This window comes from Sus scrofa, chromosome 12 (genome assembly GCF_054392235.1).
Source record: "Sus scrofa isolate SSC_HxYL_T2T_F1_AM1 chromosome 12, Sscrofa_HxYL_maternal_Yorkshire_Landrace_v2.0, whole genome shotgun sequence".
Lineage (NCBI taxonomy): Eukaryota > Metazoa > Chordata > Mammalia > Artiodactyla > Suidae > Sus > Sus scrofa.
Window position 1 is genome coordinate 9,804,561 of NC_139394.1, and position 21,892 is coordinate 9,826,452.

Here is a 21,892-nt window from a genome sequence, read left to right on the forward strand (position 1 = left end):
TCAACCACACTTCCTCTTGTCTGAGTGCTGACTCAGAGTCTCTGATGATTTTGTTATCTTACTCAAGATTATGAAGACTCTTATGGCCACCCACTTCATTGAATAGAAATTTTACATCAAGAACATAAGATCTTTCTCTGTTTCCGTGTGGATGTCTTCCCTTCCCGCCCCAGGTCTACCAAACATCCTCCCCCTTGCTATAAGGTGAGCATGCCTGGCAAAGGTATGCATACTTTTCACAGTGAAGTCTGGCCAGCCTATGTTGTTATAATCTACTCCCAGCATCACAAGCACTGTGGCATTATTAGAAAGTTAAAGATAACAGAACTCTCTCCATGGAGGGGGGGGGGTATTACTTGCCTTTGTCCCAGAGTTTTAAATTTATAACAGGTGTATGAAGCTGGTCCTCACACCGTCAGGGACCAAATCCTATTCAGACTCACCGCTAATGTATTGTTGTGCTTCCTGTTCTATCATGACTTACGTAGTTACGTTCTTTCCCTCACTTCCTGTGACCAGCACGTTATTTTGTCATGAGAGAAGCATTATTGGGAAGAGAACGAGGAAGGTGGGAGTGGATAAATATTTGGCATCCACTCTGAAATTATGTAACTGCCCCAGTTATACCTTCTGCACCAGATTTTGGGGTAAGCGTCGATCATCGTCACAGCCCCAAGGCTTATCACCCTGCTCGATGGGTATTAGACCTAGGAGATAGATGCCTGTGAAAAAGAATGCTAAATTGTCATTTTATTTATTTATTTTAATTTAATTTATTTTTTATTTTTTAATAGTTATTTCCCCAATACGATTTTTTTTTCCTACTGTACAGCATGGTGACTCAGTTCCCCATACATGTACACATTCTATTTTCACACATTATCATGCTCCATCATGAGTGGCGAGACATAGTTCCCAGTGCTACACAGCAGGATCTCATTGCTAATCCATTCCAAAGGCAATAGTCTGCATCTATGAACCCCAAGCACCTCATCCACCCCACTTCCTCCCCCTCCCCCTTGGCAACCACAAGTCTATTCTGCAAGTCCATGATTTTCTTTTGTTGTATGTAAGTGCGGAGTCCCCCACATGAGAGTCTCCTGGCTGTGACACCTGTGTGACACCTGGCAGGTGTCTTATCCCACCTAAACCCCAGGCTTGTCATCTGCACGGTAGGGGAGTAGAGTAAAGTGGGTCATGTTCATGGCATGGGGATAGGACACCACGGGTCATCCTTGATGTTTTGTATGCATTCACTCCTCAGATGTCTATCTAAGACCTAAGATGTAAGAGCTCCTTCTAAGTGTACATTCATATATGAGGAAACCGAGATAAGTGACTTGCCCCAGCACTAGAGCAAACTCAGGCAGTATGCTCCAAAGATGGTACTTCTGACCAAAGATGGCAGGGTTTCAGTACAACATACCTGTATGTCATTTGACACACGATGCCTTCCAAATTATGAACTGTTGATATGGTTCAATTCCATGATCTAACCACTAAAGATGAGATACAAAATTCTCACCCAGACCCTGACCAATTCTTACATCCTACATAAAGTTTGTATTTGATGTTACAGTAGCAGTGACATAGGAAATGAACTATTTAAAGAAGTTAATAATTGGTGTTATTTATCGCCTTCCGCTTTTCCTTAAAACTGATATTATGGGAATTCCCCCATGGCCTGGTGGTTAAGGATCTGGCATTATCATTGCCCTGGCACAGGTTGGATTCCTGGCCTGGGAACTTTTGCATGCCATGGTGGTGGCCAAATAAAACCCCCAAAACTGATACTTTGAAAAATCCCATGCTCTCTGTCAAAGGGTTGAATTTTCATATTCCATTTACTTAGTATTCACTGATATATTTTCAACTAACTTATGTAATACCATACTCATTTTGCAGATGGCTGTAATAACATAACAATGAACTGGAGAATAAGAAAATAATTCTATGTAAGTGTAGCTTAATCACCACACTGTAAAACAGTGAGTCTTTCTATCTTGTTATATTTTAAATCTTATTTCCAGGTCCTACAAGATGGAAATTCCGGTGGCTATAGGAACACCTGAAAATAAGAATACAATTTCCTGTAGAAATGATGAAAATATACCTCCTATACTTAGGCAAAGGAAGCTTCAATCATAGATAATAATAGGTTCAGAAATGTCCAATTTCTATTGCAACATGACACATCACTTTGTATAACTCTAATGTGCTCCAGCCGTAATATACTGGCAACCTGCCTTTGTCAAATAATCAAACAATTTAATCATTTTGGTATTTCGTCACCTACACACCTGCCGCTGCTCTCCCTGTGCCCGAGTACACGGTGATGGAAGGCGTAACAGCGTTACCTTGAACTGATTTAAGTTCCAGAATGAAGTAAATCTGAAAAAGTAGCCCGTTTTTAACATGGGTGGTGGTGACTGGGGTGGGAGAGTGTAGAAATTCTAGCAGCTTCTTTTGGTGCCCTTTTTATTCAGAGGCTGACCTAGCTCTGAGGGGAATTGAGCATGTGCTTATATGAGTCAGTGTTCTTTTTTCTTTTTTCCAGTTACGGCAGGAAGGGCAGGGTTTGGGAGAGCCTCACGTAAGCTCTCCGTCCGTTTCAATGACACAGCTCTTGCCTTTACCACTAGCAGCAATACCAAGACATGGGTTTCCTGGGATGGTCCGTTTCTCTCTCTGGAATATAGAGGTTTTATGTGTTTATACCTGCCCTTCCTACATTTGAAAACACTATGTTAGGGATTGGGTTTGGGGGCTATGGGAATATTCCTTCAGACGGATTGCATAGGGACCGGGTCCTGGCCATGCAACTCTGCTTTGCAATGATTTGTAAGCTCCTGCAACCCGCTCTTGTCTCATTTCCTTAGTTTCCACTCCTATGGCATGTCCTTTTCAGCCCTCTAAAATGAAAAGGGTACCTCATAGACTCTGATCTTCCTCCTTTGCTTCTGCAGTAACCAAATCACATAGAATGATGTAGAAGCCCTGGAGAAATGAAACATCCTTTAGTTGGTATCTTGATGTGACATATAAGCAGATGAGATGAGAGGAGAAAGGAGACGATCAAGAGGTTTGCACGAGAATGACTTTTTCAGGCTCCCTTGCTAAAGATGCTCTAAAACATGTACAATTCTATGGGCTCTGGGGGAAGATACCGAGGTTTGCATATAATTTTCACTGAGTAGCAACTGTGACGTTCTTGTAGATCCTGCTTGCTGTTTACACGTCACGTGTTGAGGTTTGAAAAAGAAAAGGCTACGTGGACGAGTGTTCTCTGTCACTGAATAAATAAGTCTAAACTGTAATACTTTCCTTCCAGGAGCCCAAGAAAAGCTCCTTGCATTTTGAAAAAGTCTTGTTCACCATCACCTGTCTGTGGGGCTTGAAGCACCCATTTGAAGGGTCAAAGTAGACAAAAAATTTATGACAGAAGGAAACTTTTCAAAGATATCCTCTTTATTTTATTATTCGAGCCAAACTGAAATGATAAAGAGATCAGGGGAAAAAAAAAAAAAAAAATACCACCCCGAACCACCTCCCTCCTTCATCACTACCGAATGCAGCCAAAACACGTCTGCAGGGAGTGAAATATCCACAGCCTCCAGGAGCTCTGATATAATCAAGGCCAGTGAGATGTGCCAGACCCGTTCCCTTTTTCCCAGATGGTGGAGTTTGCTACTTTCACATTTGGTTTTTAATGGACAAGCAAGGGAGCCTGCCAGTAACGCCGCGGAGCAAGCTAAGAAAACAAACAAACAAAAGCAATCACGCCCTTGACATGCAGGCCAATGACAGGTATGATTGATCAGCTGTCCAGCTGGAAGCTGTCACCACCAAGTTGAGAGAAACAGGCAGAGCTTGGCGTGTTTCACGGGCCAAAGAGTATCACGGGGTATTAGGTAGGTAGCATTCTTCAGCAAACAAAGAAATGGGAAGGATGGAGTTTGCATGAGCCTCATGCCTCGCAGAGATGCTTACCACATGACTCTCGTGGGGTAAGGGATACTTGAAACTAAGCATATTATAGTTCCTCTTGGAAAGGCTTGCTGGAGAAAATCCTACTGCTCACCACCGTATCCTTCTTTTGTCTGCGTGTTGGTGTTCCGAGACCCATCGCATACTTTTTTTTTTGTGGCTAAAATAAGTGTACCTTTTGGCATGTAATCACTTTAGCAACAAATCCCCTGGGAAGTGCACTTTAACAGATGCTAATTATGGTGCAATTTCCTCATTGCTTAAATGAGGAAAATAGTATTGTCTTCAGAATCAACTGAAATAATACCCTATTTCCTTGACTTTCCCATGTCACGGATTACAATAAGGTTTGTAGAAACTTTGGCGTAAAGAGCCCTTTTTTTGCACACCGAGTAAACATATTGATTTTAAGATTAATCCTCTTTTTGGAGAAATCTTAAAATGGGACTAAAAGGTACACGTTGCCATCCAGGAAATAAGATATATTAGAAAACACGTTATAAACCTTAAAGTGCTGGAAACATGCAAGGTATTACTCACAAGTCGTTATGTTAAAACATGTTAATGATACGGAGTTATAAATAACCTGCTCATTATAAAGTCAGTGACTTTGAATAACAAAGTCTTCCATCTGCACAGATGGGACGTGTATTCACATAAACTAAAAATTAAATGACTGGGATAGAAATCCCTGACAAATTTTATTTCATCTGAACACAGGAAAACATCAATTCAGCAAATATAGCTTGAAAACAAAATCTGATTCCACTTCTCTCTAACGAAAACATTTTTTGGAGTACATTATAGATCTTATGCTATAATATTTGGTTCTTGTTTCTGGTAAGCCCACAATTTACAAATACAGGAATTTATTTTCAATTATTCAGTGTCAGGAGTTCCCACTGTGGTGCAGTGGGTTAAGAATCTGACTGCAGCAGCTCAGGCCACTGTGGAGGCACAGGCTTGATCCTTAGCCGGTGCAGTGGATTAAAAGATCCAGCAACGTAGGTCACAGCTGTGGCTTAGATTCAGTCTCTGGCTGAGAAACTTCCATGTGTCGTGAGTGTGGTGTGTGGCTATGAAATTAATTAATTCAGTATCAAAAGAAGGTAATCAAATTACACTGTATGATAGACTGAAATGTTGATTTTTATCTTGATAAATTATATGGTTTTAGTCTTTTAACTCTAGATTAAACAATTGTTCCTCCCAATTTTTATGACCCAAGATGCACACGAAGGATGTAAATTTTTAACAAACTTAATAGAGTTATTAAAGTTTTCTATTATATGCCATTTTACCAGGAATCAAAGAAATGGTATTTGTATTGGACAGCTGTTCATTTCTGCTAATACATCAGAGCTTTAAATGTAAAATAGCTTGCTTATCAGTAGCTTGAGCATCAGCATAGGTCTTCTGTAATATTTAACGCACCCTACCAAGGAGACAGAACAGGTTTGGGGGAGGGAATGCTAGATAAGTATTTATCTCTTCCAAGGCATGCATCAGTGCTGAAAAATGCTTGTTTTAAGTTTTGTGTCTGTCATTTTAAGGTATACAGAGAAAGTGAAAGATGAAGAAACAAATCATCAATATATTTTCTGTGTGGCCAAATTCCAGTTGCTTGCCAAAATATTTTGGTTAAACATTGGTTAATGGAAGGCCATGAGTGTATAATAAAGCTGTTTCCATAGGTCAGTGGTTTCCAAACTTGGCACTTTCTCAGAACCACCTGAGACAGATGAAACACATCCAGAGTTGCTGGTCTACTCCTTGGAGACCCTGAAGCTGCAGGTCTGGGAGGGGGGTCCCAGGAAAATGTGTTTTTAAAGCATCTCAGGTGATTCTAATTAGAGCTGGAGCCCGCTGCCATACAATTCAAATGAACTTTCTAGACTCATTAATAATGTAACAATGTGGAAAAATGTTATTTCCTGAGCAGGAGAATTTTTTCCCCTCTTTTATGTTAGAGGAATATTTGATAAACCGCTTGGCAGGGGTGGGGGAAAGGCTCAAGGGAACTGTTTAAGGAACAAAAGGTGGTCCTTGGCCCCATTCCAAGCTTCAGTCCTGCTGAACGGGGGATATGAACTAGGGGTAGGAGAAGAATGATTATGGACAAAAGAAAAGTTTTTAAAGGTGGTATATGGAAAGAAAATAGGGGTAAAGGCAAGTGCTTTGTCATTCAGCTAGTTTTGAACCTGGTGCCTAAGTTATTACTGCACTTATTCATTTTGGTTGTATTATTAACTCTGATATCACATGTAGGTAACCCAAGTCAGTACTGTTTTAGAGGCTAAAGATCTAGTTTGGAAGTTATCATCAGCGGTTATATTATTGTCCACTCTCATCTTTAAAACTATAGTCCTCAAGGGACTCAAATCTCATGACTAGCCAGACTCAACGATCCTCAAACCCAGTGACCATGGACCATGAATATGTGCAGTAAAGAGAGAACAGAAGCATTTCCTCCAGATAATTTGTTGGAACAGTCGTATGTCTTTGTCAATTTAATGTCGAATTGCAGCTCTCCAGCATACCCCAAAACGATGATGAATTTTTGGAAATGCCAGAAGACATTCCACAAGGAGTGATTTCATACTTGATTGTCTTCAGGAAGCTAGAGTTCATGGTGGTTTAATACTGATTATTTAAATGTCAAAGGATAGAACAACTGACCCCCTTCTAATATTGCTAATTTCCTCCCCCCCCCGCCCAGTGAACAGTACATCATTTTTAACCATTTAATTATACTTGGAAAAGAAGTTCAATACATAACTTTTAAACTTACAATTCATAAGCTGCTAACCAGATTTTAGGTTCTAGAAACTATAAACTAGTTTATTGAAAACATAATCCTTACAGAGTGAAGAATAATAAAGATTTTCACACTTTTACTGACCATTAACCAGGGCTAAGAGGTTCTTTTAGGGGAAGGGGTGTTACTGAAATGGATCATGCCTGAAACTTTTGCCGTTCACACACTTTGGATTACTGGAAAAATGATGATGGTGTTAGGCCCTGCATGAGTGAACAAGATCCTTGTTTTTAAGACAAGGCATGGAGCGAAATATTGTCAAAATGGTGTTTTCCAAGGTGTATTTATTTTTATTTTTAATGGAACAAAATTATTCCCAGCTGTGCAACTTTCTCGCCGTGCCCATTACTTTTTAATGAATCTTACAATAAGATGATTAATTCTACACACTTGGAGGCTTTGGGACGAATGTTGTTGATTAAGCAATTACGTTAATCCGCTTCTGCTTATGTTTTTGGAAGCCCACTGATGAAGGTAACTTTCCCCCCTTTGGAATAATATCTCTAGAATTACTAGGCATGGGTGAAAGGAGTTTTACACACATATTGCTAAGGCCGACCCTGGTTACTAATAACCAATTTTAAGCTGCAAACTGCAATCAACCTGCTTTAGCCCAAATGATAACGTTCATGACATCACTTGGCTTCTTTGCTCTGCTTAGACTTTGACGTCATGCGTTGGCATTAAAACATTATCCCCATGTTTTCTATGGAATAAATTAAATAAAAACGCAAGAGGAGATGATCAACTATTTCACTTAGCAGAGGAGGCACCACTTTTGTTTTCAAACATTATGAAAGGGAAGGAAATAATGCAAATCTTCAAGGGCGTGCAGTAGAAAATGTTAGCAGGAGTCTGGTTTAGAGTCGGGAGTTCAGTTTCAGTGTTGGTTGGGGGCCACCGTGAGTGTACAGATCAGTCAAGGTGTACCGAAAGGATTTCTTGATAGGACAGGCAACAACAGTGGCCTCAACCTTAAGTGAAGCGTCACTGAAACACTTGGGTCATAAATTATTTCACAATGGAGATAAATGGCTTCGACATTTCACAGGTCACACGCAAAGAACAAAAATTATAGAATAATCAATGGAAGACAAGGGATCGGATTGTTGGATGCTGATTTTATTACTCCTTGTTTTTTGGTGGTTTTTTTTTTCCCCTTCTGTACATGACCAATGATGTGAAGAGTTTATTTCTTTATGGACCTTGTTTTATTAGATTGATGCATATGAAAAAGCCAGCATTTAATCATTTTCTAACTAAAATGGCAATTTATATGGTTTAAACTAATATGTTTTCAAAATAAGCCTATATCATGGGTCATCGTCTTCTTACTTGTTTCTTTTTGTTGTGGTTGTTACTCTTACAGGATAAAACATGTTGATCTTTGAATGCTCGCTAATGGCCTATTTTCCCCTCTTTTGATGACAGAGAATGCTGCCTTGAAAAACTGTTGCCTCTTGAGAAGATTCAGGACTCCTGTAGTAGAGAACAAGGAGGTAAGTGGGAGAGAATGAACACAGAAAGTACTCCAAAAGAAGACGTGGTGTAGATATACCATAGAATACTACTCAGCCATAAAAAAGAATGAAATAATGCCAATTGTGGCAACATGGATGGACCTAGAGATTATCACACTGAGTGAAGCAAGCCAGACAGAGAAAGATAAATATCACACGATGATATCACTTATATGCAGACTCTAAAAAATAAAAAAGATACAACTGAACTAATTGACAAAATAGAAACAGACTCATAGACATGAAAAGCAAACCCATGGTTACCAAAGGGGAAAGGGGGTGAGGAGGCATAAATTAGGAGTTTGGGATTAATAGATACACAGTACTATATATAAAATAGCCAGCGAGGACCTCCTGTATAGCACAAGGAACTGTGCTCAATATTTGCAATAACCTGTAAGGGAAACTGATCTAAACAATTTTATACATACGTATGTAACTGAATCACTTGAATCACTTTGCTGTGCACCTGACTAACATGATGTTGTAAATCAATTATACTTTAATTTAAAAAAATGAATGCATTAAAAAAAAAACCGAAGTTCTCCAAGTGCAAAGACTGGAAGTTTCATTTCAGTTGAGTAGAAGAGTGGAAGGACAGCTGTACTGTGGAAAGGAAATGGGTTATTGAAGCAAAGTTTGATGGTAGGTAGTTTTGCTGAGGATTGATTATAATATATTCATTTCACTCCCTTAAAAACCAGAGGTGAAGGACTTGAATTTTACTAGCTTCAAAGGATGCACTTATCAAATTGGCAAGGAATTAAACTTATATGCGTGCAATTATTTTCTCCTGCCTCTGTTGTATAATTTAAAATGAGGTAAAGTTAAATTTTGCCTTGAATTATTTATATTATATATGGATTTCACTGTATGAATTACACATTCAAAAATACATATAACAAGATAGGGCTTAAAACTCAAAATCATGTATGGTCCTAATTATGGGTGATTTACAGGTTGCTCTGTAAAATTTATACCCTTTGAAATTATTTTCGATGGCTTGGACTGAGTCCTTGTGACACTGCTTTGAGACCAAGCTCCATGGAGCATGCATGGTTTTACAAACTTTATGTTTTCCTTACAAGAAAATATCAAGCTTGGAGTTCCTGTTGTGGTTCAGTGGGTTAAGAATCCAACTGGAATCCATGAGGATGCAGGTTCGATCCCTGGCCTCGCTCAGTGGGTTAAGGATCCAGCGTTGCTGTGAGCCGTGGTGTAGGTTGCAGACATGGTTCAGACCCTGCGTTGCTGTGGCTCTGGTGTAGGCCAGCAGCTGTAGCTCTGAGTCAACCCCTAGCCAGGAAACTTCCATATGCCACAGCCCTAAAAAGAAGAAAACAAAAAGAAAATGTCTAGCTTATTTAGTCATTATGCTCCTCACATAACATCTTCTTAACTGTCCTACAACTCTATGAGTTTTAAAATCTGCCTTGTTTAAATCTGGCCTTTTCAGAGAATTTCTTATGTAGCCTTGCTGATTTCTTTAGGTGTTCTTCATATGCCTTTTCCTTATTCTTCAGTAGGTTTATTCATGTATTTACTTATTTGTTTTCACTTATGAAACTATGATGCTCTGTGTCTATGCAATAACGACATACCTGTATATGGAAAGGGAAAGGAAGCTAAATTTAACTTGAAACTTAGTAGACTAAACAATGTCTATAAAGCTAGTCTCAAGCCATGAAGGTTCCATACCTTTGGCTGATTTCATGAATAATAGACACCAAGTATATTCAAACTTTTTTTTTTTAAACATACTTTTGCAGCCAAACCCAAGGCAGAGCATCCAAGAATTCAAATCTGCACAATTTTGTCTCATTTTCTAGATCATGTAATTTTGTAAGTGTGGACCATAAACAAAAATGCAGTATAGATTACACTTCTGGAGGATTTCTGATTTTATATTTTTCATGTCTCAGTTTGTTTTGCACTTGCAAATTCAGTCGTCTTCTTCAAGTGAACATTTATGTTATCTAATCCTAAAACGATAAAACTGTTAATATAACAAAGAAATAAGGAACCCACTTATGGAGAGGTTGTGACATTAGCTGTTCCTGAGGCTGGGTAACATTAATACTCCATGTTTTAATGGCCCTTTAAGCCTCTTGTATGGCAGATGCTTTCCTGAAGGTGCTGGCATGAAATACAAAATGTTTCACCCTTTTGGTGCTCTCCCACTGGTCTGTCAATATGCCTTTTCTTCAGATATGCTCGTCTCCAATTGTTTAAGGCATTGGCAGCGTGGCTCCCTTTGGAAGGCTGTGAGGGACAGTTTGTTCCATCCATCTGTCTTGGCTTCTGGTGGTACCATCCATCCTTGAACAATCAGTCAATCAAGCAACCCATCAGTCCAGTCAACAAGGATTGATGGGACCTCCAAAGGTACCATCAACATCTGGAGGGTCTCTCCAGATATGCTCTCTGTTGCTCTGTCATCATACAAGTGTATTCTCTCTTTGTATCCTTGTGTGCCCTCTCCTCTTCTCGGAAGGACCCCCTAGTCACCAGAGAAAGCCCTACCCTGGTCCAGTATGAACGCATCTTAGCTTATTACACCTACGAAGACCCGATTTCCAAATGAAATGACTTTCTGAGAGTCTGGGTGAACATGAAATTTGAGGGGATCCAATACACTCTTCACACTTTATTCTTGCAGGCACACGATTAGCCAAGCTGTTCACCACTGCCCTAGGACTTAAATAACTTCTCACCAAGTAAATGCTGAGGTTCTTTGCCTGAAGTTCTACCGTTGGGTTTCCTCTCATCACTGCCTTTCACGACCATTTTCTGTAGAGTTGTGGAGCAGCAGGCAGCTAGTTTTGTCTTCCACCCTCATAGTGAGCTAACATATTTAGGAACTAAGTGCAGCCTTTGCACATCTGATCCAAGGAACTTTTCACTCCTTGCACATCTTCACTAATCTACACTACGTCATCGAGTGAATCAATATAATATCATGAAGGAAGTCCAGAGAATTCAGTTATCTTCAAGCTATGTCCTTTTTTTTTTTTGGCTTTTTTAGGACTGCACCTGCGGCATATGGAGGTTCCCAGGCTAGGGGGTTGAATCAGTGCCACAGCTGCCTGCCACAGCCACAGCAACACAAGACCTGAGCTGAGTCTGCAAACTACATACACCACAGCTCAAGGCAATGCCAGATCCTTAACCCAATGAGCGAGGCCAGGGATCAAACCCACAACCTCATGGTTCCTAGTTGGATTTGTTTCCCCTGCGCCACGATGGGAACTCCGAACTATGCTCCAAAACAGAGCAAGAGTTATTATAGCTGTGAAGCAAGACTGGAAATATTGACTGTTGCCAATCTCATGTGAATGTGAGATGTTTCTGAGGCTTTTGCCTGACAGTCATGAAAGAGAACACATTCACCAGATCAAAGGCTGTGTATCATGTGCCTGAATCCATTTAAATCTGTTCAAGCATAGTTACTCTAAATGGAACGGCAGTTAAGACAGGAGTTGTTGGTTGGTTGAGTAATGGTATTGCACTGTCTTCCTACAGAACCATCTGCTTTTTTCTTAGAGTTTTTTGTTTTGTTTTATTTTATTTTAATGGCCATACCCAAGGCATATGGAAGTTCCCAGGCTAAGGACTGAATCCAAGCCACAGATATGACCTGTGCCACAGCTGTGACAATACCGCATCCTTAAAACCACTGCGCTGGACCACAGGATAAAACTCACACTTCTGTGGCGACCTGAGCCACTGCAGTTGGATTCTTAATCCACTGTGCCATTGCAGGAACTCCTTTAAAATTCTTTAGGTCATTTAAGGTAGTGCCAATCTCTTTCTTCTTCCTCCAGGAGATGCAAATTTGTTTTGACCTTACTACCTTAAGCCTCCCACTTGGCCTCCCCCACAATAATACACCTTAGTACATGTATCAAAAAATAGGAAATTTGTCACACATCAAGACTATCTAATAATGCCTTTGGGAGCTCTGACATAGGTACTGGGTAGTTGGTAGATATTTTGAATTCACTCCGAGGTAGACATTAATTATATAGCCCCCAAATACTCCATCTGTATGGGTGCCATGACGATGCCTCGGGTTACTGGGTATCAATGTGCTCTTGAAATTTGTGTCCAAAAATTCTTGAAATTCTTGAAATACTTGATGATATATTTGATGTGGTGCTGTCGTGGGACCCAGCCTGTTCTTTGATCAATAGCTTTTAGATCTGAAAAATCACTCAGGTTCAAAAACTGGGCAAGGGATCTTGACATTTCATTACCATGGCTGACTTCAGTTTCTTTATCATTCATCCTTTGTTTATTTTTGGATGAAAAGCTTGAGCAATACCTGTCTGGCTGCCCAAATATCATATTCCTGTGGAGATGATTTTACCTGTGTGCACAAACCTCGGTAGAACGGGGCCCCTGGATGTCACTCTTACTGTACACTCATTATAATAACTATACCCACCTTGTCTATGGTGATTAAACAACTCCCACCTCTATTATTTTGACATCCAATCAGCTCCATTTCCATCAGCAGCCAAATTCTGTTGTAATATCCCCTCCTCTCTCCTCCAGCAACCACTTCCCTAGAGAGGACAAGCACCACTAAATTTCTCAAATAATGTTGGTGCTTCTATGTTTAAAACAAACTCAATGTGTTTTCTCTATTCTCACACAACAGTTCACTTCAGACACCAGATATGTGGGTTTCCTATCAAGCAGTGTGGGTTTTTGCATCAAGCAATTCTCCAACACCAGTTGGGTGTACTATAATTCCAATTCAATTCTGACCCTTTCTACCTAGAGTTAGTGTCCAATCCCATACATTGTGTTCAGTCGTACAAGACTGCCCCACTTCATAGGACATTCGGAAGCATTTTAACCTGCTATTAATTTTTGTTTCCTCCACATTTACATGGTTGTGTACCAAAAACGTTTAGATCAGTATTGGTTGATGATCTGCTTGCCTGCTCCTGTTTCATTGCTCCCAGACCAGACTTTGAAAATATACCACTTAACTCCATAAAGACTATTTAATTCACTGGACGTAATATCTTGGCTCTTTCTTGTCCATATTTTCAGGAAGGGAAAGGTGAATTCCTAGGAGAATTAGGAAGAGAATATTATTCCCTTCCTGAATGCAATTCAAAGAGCTGCTGAATCATTGCAGTAATATTAGAACCTGTGAAAACCCCACTGGACATCAGAAGGTGTTGAAGGGATAGGAAAGGAGTAATGGACTTGAAAGGTTCCTTCCCATCTGGCGATTCCCCCAATGACCAACCTAAAAGAGGACCGAGGAGAGAGAAAGCTCAAGTAATATTATGAGAGTAGAATTTTCCACTCATGTTCAGGAAACCATTGAGACAAAAGGCACACAGCCGCAGCCACATGGCTAGGAGACATTGAAAAACATGCTGCTTCCTGTTATTTCCTTACGATATTAGTGCCCATCTATTAGTTTGTTTTTGTAAAGAAATAATGAAAGGTACAGTTTTTTTTTTAATTGACCTGTCTTTACACATGTTAAAAGAATTCTCTTCTGATAAAATTACTTAAATTCTTTATTTTCCTTCATCAGAGAAAAATATCAATCTAAACTGTAAAGTGGAAATTAATTTACTTGCCCATAGAGGAAAATACTGAAGGAAGTGTTGCCAGCCTAATGGCATTATTTGGAGATTTTTAGATTGTGTGGTTATGAGGCACAAGGCTGCTTTACACCCAACTGTGCTTTCCTAAGCCAATCTGAAGCTCTGTATTTTAAAAAAGCATGAATTCTCTACTTTAAGTTCCTTATCTCTGATCACTCTTTTTATCCTTCTTGTGCTAACTGTTGCTTTCAACACAGTAAATGATGAGACTTTCGAAAAGCAATGTAATATGTGTCATAAATTTATTCATTAGGCTCTCCTTTTTTTTTCATTTTTAAAGTTTTATTGAAATACAGTTGATTTACAATGCTGTGATAATTTCTGCCGTCTTTAATTATCTCTGCAACTTAGCACATTTCTGCAAACATATCAACTTCTATTAAGAATACAACTATTCTTACAAATATCCTTTTCCAATAAAGTCTCCAAATTTAAAATAAGATACTACAAAAGATGTGGTGGGCATTGAGAATATCAGACTAGTATATGTAATATCAATCTGTGCAGTTTTGGACAGGAAAAAAAAGGTCTACAGACTTCATGTAGAGATAAAATTTTACCTTCAGTAGAAAAAAAATCATATTTTCTATATTCATTTTCTTCTAAGTGCTGATCTCAAAAAACAGGAAAAAGTTTAGGTTTTCTTGATGGTTCCTATAACAGATGGGATTTTCATTATTTGCTTTACTTGTCCTAAAACATAGTTTTATCACCATATTCTATATTGATCCATCGTTTTAGGAAATACGAATAAAACATTTTCTCTAGCTTTTTAAAAAAATTTCTGATGAGAAATCTGTAGTCTTGCAAATGATTGCTTCCCTAAATGCAATTGTTCCCTTTCTGCTATAATCAAAACTTGTTGTGATTTTTATCAGTTTGATTATGACGTGTCAGGGTGTGTTTTTTGTTTTTTAGTTCATTCTGTTTGGGACTCACTGATCATCTTGATTCTGAAAATTTACATCTTTTACCAAATTTGCAAAGGTTTTAGCCGTTATTTCTCCAATTATTTTATTTTATTTTTTTTTTGTAACACGTTCCTCCACCTCTCCTTCTAGAAGTCTGCTGTCATGACTATTAGATATCTGAGACTCTGTTCATTTTTTTTAACATTTTCCCCTGTTTTCCAGAATGGGTAATTTCCATTGATCTATCTTCACTAGATCTTTCCACTGTCATCTCCATTTTGCTATTGATTTTTAAAATTTTAGTTAATTTTTTAAAATTAAGAATTTTATTTCTATGTTCTAAACATCTTCCTTGGTTATTTCAGTATCTTCTATGCTCCTGCTGAGACTTTTAGTCCATTTCAAGAGCGTTTTATCTTACTTCCTGGTGCCTTGTTATGAGAGTTGCTGTAAATTATTTGTCTGATAATTCCGGCATTGGTGTTATCTGTTTATTCCTCTGCCAGTCATTGATATCTTCCTGGTTCTTCACAATAACGTAATTGTGGATTGTATGTTTAACTTGTTTAATATTATGGTGTGTGTTTCTGGATTTTTTAAAAATCCCATGGATTGTTTTAGCAGACAATCAGCTAAGTTCATAACACAAGTAATAACCTATCTTTCAATATCCATCCAGTTTTTTCAACTGTATAGTACAATTCTGATGTTTTCCATATGTGTACTAACCAAGGGGAAATCTGAATCATTTTGGTATTTTCCTGCAGATCCGTAGGACTTTCTTAATACTTTTATTCATTAATTATTTTTATTTCTCTTTTTCACATTAAATAAGATTTATTAAATCTATCTTCAAGTTCATTTACTCTTTAGTCTTTTGTCTCCATTCTGTCATTGAGCCCATACAGTGAATATTTTATTTTGATTATGTTGATTTGACTTGCAACACCAAATATTTTAGGTGCCTTGAATTATGACAATCAGAGAATGGAAAGTAAACAGGACAGAATTTTATGGACTCATATCCTCAGTGCAGTTTAGGGGTCTAAATGTCTAAATATGTCAAGATATCCCATTGAACGTAAAAGAAAATTTGCCAACGTTTTACCACCTGCCATTCAAAAAGAAGTGTACAATATGGCAGATAATTTTTTTTTTTTAATCTTTTTAGGGCCGCACCTGCGGCATATGGAGGTTCCCAGGCTAGGGGCCTAATCAGAGCTGTTGCTGCTGGCCTACGCCAAGGCCACAGCAACGCCAAATCCAAGCCACATCTGCGACCTACACCACAGCTCATGGCAACGCCAAATCTTTAACCCACTGAGCAAGGCCAGGGATCGAACCCACAACCTCATGGTTCCTAGTCGGATTCGTTTCCGCTGTGCCACAACGGGAACTCCTGGCAGATAATTTTGGATTTGGGGGATGGGAGCAACATATGTAACATTTGCATGTGCTACTCCAATCTGTTTACCTAGTCAATCCCCCAGTGCTATCTTGATCTGTGTCCTGAAGTCACTCCTATGTCGATTTCTATATCGGTCCGCATTTGGACGGGAGACAGGAATTACATGAGTTATTTAAACAGGGAAAATAAAGAATTAAGAATTAGTTAAGTAGTGTGGTCCCTGTGCAGTGCAGTACAGTACAGGGAACTATGTCCAATCTCTTGGGTTAGAATATGATAGAAGATGGTACAAAAAAAAAAAAAAAGAATGTACATATATGCTTGACTGGGTCACTTTGCTATACAAGAGAAATTGAAGGAACATTGTAAATCAACTATAATAAAAAAATTTAGAAAAATGAAAATTTGATATTGAGGAGAAAGGACACAAAGAGGACACTAAGAAAATCCTGGGTGCATTAAAAGTCACCACCCCAGTGACTAGGGGAAATTGGAGGTATTAACTTATAAGCTCGGAGAAGAATCCCTATAGACCTCTGAGTGGGGCGTGCACCTCCCCTGGTGCTCATGTCTCTGAGCTCAGATCAGGGACATCATGGGACTGAGACTTGGCCACTTGGGAGGATGCGCTGGACGGCTAGTGCTAATCAAGGAGACACACTGAGACTGGTCTGTACGTGCTGGAAACCTGGGAACTGGATGCAGCAGTTCCTTCCAGGAGCAGCTGCTGCAGCCAGGATGAAGGAGGAAAGCTAGGGTGAGGCTGTCAGGTAGGGGAGCAAAGAAAAAGCTAAAAGGCAGCTTGGACGTAAAAGCAATTCCTTTCTTCATCGTCCAGTTTTCCGGTGCACCTGTATCATCGCATCCACAGGGCACAGGCAGAGCAGGAATGGGGGTGGCAGAGTCCTAGCTCCACATCCCAGAGTACCTCAGAGGAGACTAGATTTGAGACTGAAAAGTACTAGCCCATAAGTGGCACCCTATGTCGTGGTTTCTAGCTTGTGTGTGAATGCTTCGGGAACATTTAGTGTATCCAGATGAAGATATGATTTTTAAATTAATACCTTTTAAGAAAATAGGTAGTACATCAGAAAAACCTTACTAATTTTGGCTTTTTTAATGCTATTTGCCTCTCGCCATACTCAGTTACAAAATTCAGTGTAATTGCATGTTTGGGAATTAAATTTTGGGTTAAATGCAATTTGTCACAGGAAATTATTATTATCATCATCATTATTATTATTTTTTGGCTGTACGTGCAGTGCATGGAAACTCCCAGGCCAGGAATTGAACCTGCCCCGCAGCAGTGACTGGAGCTGGTGCTATGACAATGCTGGATCCTTAACCCATTGTGCCACAAGGGAATTCCTGAAATTATTTTTTAATTGAAGGACATACTCCCAGAAGGACAGACCATATTGGTTAGACCTGTGGCATCGTGTATTTCCTAGCATGGTACTGCCTACCACGTGGATATACATGCCGGGACTTAATGTGCTGAATGTGAATTTATTTTTTGCCTTTTTTTAAGGCTGCACGTGCGGCACATGGAAGTTTCCAGGCTAGGGGTCAAATCAGAGCTGCAGCTGCTGGCCTACACCCCAGCCACGGCAATGCAGGATCCGAGCCATGTCTGCTACACCACAGCTCATGGCAACGCTGGATCCTTAACCCACTGATCGAGGCCAGAGATCGAACCCACATCCTCATGGATACTAGTCAGGTTCGTTACCACTGAGCCACAGCGGGAACTCCTGAACAGGAATTTTAAAGTGAAGATGCCATGAACTGAACGCTTGTGAGCCCCCTAAATTCACATGTGGCAACCTCATCGCCGGTGTCATGGTACTTGGAGGTAGGGCCCTTGGAGGTGACTGAGTCATGAATCTCATGAATGGGATTAGAGCCCTTATGAAAGACATTCCAGAGAGTGCCCTCTTCCCGTCTGCCATCTGAGGACCATCTACGAACCAGGAAGTGGGCTGTCACCAAACAGAGTATGCCAGCATCTTGGTCTTGGTATTCCCAGTCTCCAGAACTGTGACAAATTTCTGCTGGAGTTCCCATCGTGGCTGAGTGGTTAACGAATCCGACTAGGAACCATGAGGTTTCGGGTTCAATCCCTGGTCTTGCTCAGGGGGTTAAGGATCCGGCGTTGCCGTGAGCTGTGGTGTAGGTTGCAGACGTGGCTCGGATCCCATGTTGCTGTGGCTGCTGTGGTGTAGGCTGGTGGCTACAGCTCCGATTCGACCCCTAAGCCTGGGAATCTCCATATGCCATGGGAGCGGCTCAAGAAATGGCAAAAAGACATTTCTGCTGTTCATAAGCCACCAGTTCATGGTAGTGTGTTCTGAACAGACTAAGACAGAAGGCTTGCCTATTCGTGAGATAAAAGATGCTTTGTTTGACTCCAGCACCAACAAATAATCATTATGAAAGAAAGGAAGGAGAGTTCCCACCCTGGCTCAGCAGAGACAAATCTGACTAGTGTCCATGAGGACACAGGTTCTATCTCTGGCCTCTCTCAGTGGCTTAAGGATCTGGCATTGCTGTGGCTGTGGTGTAGGCTGGTGGCTACAGCTCTGACTTGACCCCTAGCCTGGGAACCTCCATATGCCTCAGGTGCAGCCCTAAAAAGACAAAAACAAAAACAAAAAACAACAAAGAAGGGAAGGAGTATGACCTAGTTCCAGACTGTGTTGGAGAGCACCTCCTAACGCAAGTCTGTCTCATTGGTAAAGCAAATAAAAAAACAGCGGCTGTGAATCGTATAGTTTTATTTATCCATTCACTTTTCTCATCATCAGTTGGATTACAGTTCAGCTGTAATCCATGTCGCTTCAGACTTGATCACTGGAATGTAATGGACTTCACTCTCCAATGATGTCACATATATAATTTCTAAGACTATCATTTTTCTTTGTGGCTATCCTTGTTTATAGGTTCTGTGTTCAAGAGTCCTAAATCCCATGTATTTCCTTAAACTTCTAGAGGTAGTCAAACATCTATCAAAATCAGACATGTTCATTACTTCGTCATAGTATCGTGAAGTGAGAACTCGGCTGCCGTGTCTCCAGGTCAGACTTTGTTCCATTTGTCCTCTAACTTGTGAAGAGCATCCCTCTCTAAGAGCTGTTCCTCTCCCACCAGCTTGACTCTGTCCTTCAGGTCTCGGCTCAATAGTCATTTTCTTGGAAGGATCTGTCTGAATCTCTTACCTTGACCCCCTTCAGTAACTTTTGATTTTTATCATCATCTTATGTTGTTCTTCGTTTCATGTTTGAGGTTTGAAAACAAGCCTGAGAATTTGTCACTTGCCTACTGTGGGTCTTCCCCAAAGAGAAGAGAAGCTCCATGACAGCGATGACCTTGTGTTGTTCACCAATATAGCCCCACAAAGTAAAGATGGACTCATAGGAGGCACTTGATACCTATTTTGATAGTGAAATATAGTATAATGCACTTTACAGTGGAAGGCACAGATATTTGCTCAGCAAAACTGTTAGTTAGATACAAACCCCCATTGGTTCTCATTCTATGTAGTCTTTTCTAGAACACATTGTTCTTGGGGGGCTGTTATTGACAACACCCCCTGTTCCTACTTGCATTTCTTGCTCTGTGTTGGGAGTGAGCATGAGAAGCAGGCCAGTAGGGTGTAGAATGGAGTTCTACTGAGACATTTTCCAGGTTTGTTTCTTTGCAGGTGAAGAGTTAGACATAGAAGAAATTCTTGCACATGGCCCCTTAACACTGGGTACGCAGTAGAGTTGCTTGTAACATTCAAGTGAATAGAAATCCAGAGTTCCTACTTCAAACTTACCCTAGACATTTTCACTGGCAAATGTTCTTTGAGAGTTTTTCAGAAGAGTCTGTATCACTCTCTAAAAATGATATTCCAGGATTTCCCGTCCTAGTTCAGTGGTAATGAACCCAACGAGTATCCATGAGGATGTGAGTTCAATCCCTGGCCTCGCTCCGTCAGTTAAGGATCTGGCATGCGGCTGTAAGCTGTGGTGTAGGTCGCAGACGTGGCTCAGATCTGGTGTTGCTGTGGCTGTGGTGTAGGGCAGCAGCTGCAGCTCTAATTCAGCCCCTAGCTTGGGAACTTCCATATGCCTTGGTGTGTCCCTAAAAAAAAAAAAAAAGCAAGCAAAAAATTGTATTCTGTATCATTTTATAAAACCATCATATTAATTCTTAGAACTAAGTCTTGATGTGTGAATTCTTCTGGGATTAGGTATCAGAAAGAATCAGAGTGATAATTAAATCTCTGTTTTTACTTTAAAAAAAAATCGAGATTAAAAAATAGAGGATTAATAGGTTCAGATTTGAAAGGTTAACAACTGTGTGGGTATATGTTTGGGGTGGTGGGGAGCAGAGGAGTGGTGGGACGTGAAATATTAGCAAGTAGTAGCTTGAATCCCAAGCCTGTTCTTTTCTTTTTCTTCTGCTGCTGCTCTGAAATCTGAAACAAATGAACAACTTCTCATTGTTTAGAAAGGATTTATTTGTCAGTATTCTGGTTATTTACCATATCTGTAGAATCTCATGAAACAGCTGTACACTTATTCATGTGAGGCATATGTCACAATTCATATTATAACTCTCCTGTGTGAAAGTGTAGTCTATACTAAAATATATACACATAATTACACACACACACAGACATACCTATTATTACTAAGATCGAGTTAGTTCTTCGGTAAATCTATATTGAACTTTTCCAGCAGGCCTCCACTATAATAAAATTGTCAAGCCATTTTGCCTTAATGATTACTGACTCTAGCTATAAATCCCTAAACTGGTCAATAACCTATAACCCAGCACCTCTCGAAATGGAATGTGGGATATTTATGTTCCTGAGAACAGCTTGTATATAAAGTCCCAAAGAGCATGCACGCTGACCAGGACCCCCTTTCTTGGGCAAAAACGGGACCACAATGGTGCAGGCTTCTTCCTTCTGTCCTCCCCTCCCCCCGTCCATAAGGTCGGAGACCACTTTTCTTGGAAGGCTTGAATCACGCCCAACTTAACATATTAGGTGCTAGCTTAGCACACACAGCACTAAACCACACCACAGCTCATTAACCTTTAGACTATAAAAAAGCCCAAAAAAGAAAAAAAAACCTTGCAAAAATGTCAGCTTAACTTTCCATTTCAATAACAGGGTCCAGGGTTAACAAAGAAGAAAAATCCAAAATCTCAGACTGTGTGGTCATTATTAAGAATTGCTTGTTTCATAATTATTTGTTTAAAGGCATAAAGGAAAACATACTAGGAAAATTAGCTTGTAATTGTATATTTGATTTCAAATGCATTAGGTCATGTTTTTCAAAAATGTACCAGATTGACATATTTAAAGGTAAATAAATAATTCTTTTGGCATATACTGAAACTTTTTCCCAAAGAAATTAAGTGCTCGTGAGACCTTTACCTGTACTGCTGTAGAATTCAAGTGTTTATTAAGCACATATTATGTCTTAGGCATAGTTTGAGATAAGGCAGAGACTAAAACAGATTCAAGATACATTTTTTTTTTTTTTTTTTTTTTTTGCTTTTTAGGGCCACACCTACAGCATATGGAAGTTCCCAAGCTAGGCTTCGAATCAGAG

At 39.8% G+C, this 21,892-nt stretch overlaps 1 long non-coding RNA gene across 5 annotated transcripts in view; it reads left to right on the top strand.

Moving 5' to 3' along the window:
* Positions 1-21,892, top strand: part of LOC110255978 (uncharacterized) — an 867,249-nt gene that overhangs the window by 809,456 nt on the left and 35,901 nt on the right. For all 5 annotated transcript variants that reach the window (XR_014820806.1, XR_014820805.1, XR_014820808.1 and 2 more), the window contains one exon: positions 8,237-8,304. This is a non-coding gene — a long non-coding RNA (uncharacterized LOC110255978). The remainder of the gene's footprint in view (positions 1-8,236; positions 8,305-21,892) is intronic.